General features: G+C 46.2%; 1 pseudogene; it reads left to right on the forward strand.

The window, feature by feature from the left end:
• Positions 1–1,815: 1,815 nt before the first annotated feature.
• LOC112617853 lies at positions 1,816–2,685 on the forward strand (annotated as a pseudogene).
• The last annotated feature ends 572 nt before the right edge of the window (positions 2,686–3,257 follow it).

The raw sequence follows: 3,257 nt of genomic DNA on the forward strand, positions 1-3,257 counted from the left end.
AGATCCACTGCTCTCTTCAAAGCTGTCAGACAGAGTCGTTTGCGTCTGCAGAGGTTTCTGCTGCTTCTGTTGTTGTTTACTGTGCCCTGTCCCGAGAGGTGGAGTCTACAGAGACAGGCAGGCCTCCTTGAGCTGCTCTGAGCTCCGCCCAGTTCGAGCTTCCCAGCGGCTTTGTTTACCTACTTAAGCCTCAGCAATGGCGGGCGCCCCTCCCCCAGCCTCGCTGCTGCCTTGCTGCGAGATCGCAGACTGCTGTGCTAGCAATGAGGGAGGCTTTGTGGGCGTGGGACCCTCCCGGCCAGGTGTGGGATATAATCTCCTGGTGTGCCCGTTAGCTTAAAGCGCAGTATTGGGGTGGGAGTTACCCAATTTTCCAGGTGTTGTGTGTCTCAGTTCCCCTCGCTAGGAAAAGGGATTCCCTTCCCCCTTGCGCTTCCCAGGTGAGGCGATGCCTCGCCCTGCTTCAGCTCTCGCTGGTCGGGCTGCAGCAGCTGACCAGCACTGATTGACCAGCACTCCCTAGTGAGATGAACCCAGTACCTCAGTTGAAAATGCAGAAATCACCGGTCTTCTGTGTCGCTCGCAGTGGGATTTGGAGACTGGAGCTGTTCCTATTCGGCCATCTTGCTCCGCCCCCCTCTTACTTTTATATGAACTTTGTTTTTCCTTTATTTATATGTTCCCCCTACTCACGTTGGATTCTATTTCCAGTTTTTCCAGTGTGCCTATTTTGGCAGTTCATGGGACCCAGACGTTCCAGCCCTTTCAGAAGTATTCTTTATTTTTGTTTATGTTTTAAAAGTTCTATTAATAAGTTAGAAAAGTCTATATCTGACACACACGCATATACAGAGAGAGTGAAAGAATGACAACACTCGAAGATTACATAATAAATGACTAATAACGACTAACGGTGGGGTGGACACTGGATAGATGGACTGTGATGGTAGGAAGTGTTCCACTGCCCTGTTTGTTTATTTGTTTGTTTGTTTTTGAGATGGAGTCTCGCTCTGTTGCCCAGGCTGGAGTGCAGTGGCGCAATCTTGGCTCACTGCAACCTCCGCCTCCGTTCAAGTGATTCTCCTGCCTCGGCCTCCCAAGTAGCAGAGATTACAGACGCCCACCACCACCCCTGGCTAATTTTTGCATTTTTAGTAGAGACAAGGTTTCACCAAGTTGGGCAGGCTGGTCTCAAACTCCTGACTTCAGGTGATCCGCCCACCTTGGCCTCCCAAAGTGCTGGGATTACAGGTGTGAGCCACTGTGCCTGGCCCACTGCACTCCTTTTCACCTTTGCTTCTGAAGCACATGCATATCACATATTCAAAAATTAAGTAATTCTTTAAAAATGTGCCCACATACTGGGTATATACCCAAAGGAAAAGAAATCATTCTACCAAAAAGACACATTGCAGCACTAGTCACGATAGCAAACACATGGAATCAGCCTAGATGCCCAACAACAGCAGATTGGATAAAGAAAATGTGTCAGATATACACCATGAAATACTACACAGTCATAAAAAAGAACACAATCATGTCCTTTGCAGCAACATGGATGCAGCTGGAGGCCATTATCCTAAGCAGATTAATACAGGAACAGAAAAAAAAAAAAAACAACTACATGTTCTCACTTATAAGTGGAAGGTAAACACTGGATACACATGAACGTAAAGATGGGAAAAATAGGAGAAGCACGCTTACTTTGCACACCGAGCTCTGCGCTGTGGCCTCTGCTGTCTGCGTGAGGCTAGATGAACCTGGAAAGAAAATCCAGAAGGAGCGTCCAGAAAGGGAGGAAAGCCAGAGGAAAAGATGCTAGAACCATAGGAGAATGGCATGATTGACCTTCTAGATTATGAGCATGTAGAAGATGAAAGTTTTCCTCCTTTCCTACCTCCAGTCTCTCCAGAGAGACAAGATGGTGAAGGAGCTGAACCTGATAAAGAATCAGGAAGTGGAGCACTTGTTCCTGTGCCTTCAAAGAGAACAGTTAAAATAAATATATCCAAGCTGGATGCTCACAGATTAATTTCAGAGAGAGGGCTTCCAGCCTTAAGGCATGTATTTGATACGGCAAAATTCAAAGGTAAAAGTCATGAGGCTGAAGACTTAAATATGCTAATCAGACACATGGAACACTGGGCACATAGGCAATTCCCTAAACTGCAGTTTGAGGATTTTATTGACAGAGTTGAATACCTGAGAAATAAAAAGGAAATTCAGACCTGTTTAAAATGAATTTGACTTGATCTCCCTATTTTACATGAATATGTTGTTAGCAATAATGATGAAGTTGGGGAAAATAATGGACATTGTGTAACTGCTGCTGTATTAGATCCCTTTCTGACAAACTCATCTGAAAGTGAGATGTTTGCTTCTGAGTCAAGTAGAAGCCTAACAGAAGAGCAACAACAAAGGATTGAGAGAAATAAACAACCGACCTCAGAAAGAAGGCAGGCAAAGCTGCTGAGTAATAGTCCCTAGGAAATGATAATGTTAATGAATACACCCAGGGTACAGACAATTGAACAGGTTAATACTGATGAAGATCAAAAGGAGGAGTCAAATGGATTAAACAAAGACATTCTAGACAATCTATGTAATGATGCTCCTGCCAATACTTTAAATGAAGAGAAGGATTTAAAATGAGAGGAAACACAGCTGGACCAGTCTTTTAAAAATGTGCAACAGTGGCCAGGCGTGGTGGCTCAAGCCTTTAATCCCAGCACTGTGGGAGGCTGAGGTGGACAGATCACCTGAGGTCGGGAGTTCCAGACCAGCCTGACCAACATGGAGAAACCTCATCTCTACTAAAAATACAAAATTAGCTGGGCGTGATGGCACATGCCTATAATCCCAGCCACTTGGGAGGCTGAAGCAGGAGAATAGCTTGAACCTGGGAGGCAGAGGTTGCTGTGAGCCAAGATCGCATCATTGCACTCCAGCCTAGGCAACAAGAGTGAAACTCCATCTCAAAAAAAAAAAAAAAAAAAAAAAGGCTGGGCGCAGTGACTCACGCCTGTAATCCCAGCACTTTGGGAGGCCGAGGCAGGCGGATCACGAGGTCAAGAGATTGAGGCCATCCTGGCCAATATGGTGAAACCCCGTCTCTACTAAAAATACAAAAATTAGCTGGGCGTGATGGCACGCGCCTGTAGTCCCAGCTACTCGGGAGGCTGAGGCAGGAGAATGGCTTGAACCCAGGAGGCGGAGGTTGCAGTGAGCTGAGATCACACCACTGCACTCCAGCCGGG

The sequence above is a fragment of the Theropithecus gelada genome, unplaced genomic scaffold (assembly GCF_003255815.1).
Source record: "Theropithecus gelada isolate Dixy unplaced genomic scaffold, Tgel_1.0 HiC_scaffold_5188, whole genome shotgun sequence".
Classification (NCBI taxonomy): domain Eukaryota; kingdom Metazoa; phylum Chordata; class Mammalia; order Primates; family Cercopithecidae; genus Theropithecus; species Theropithecus gelada.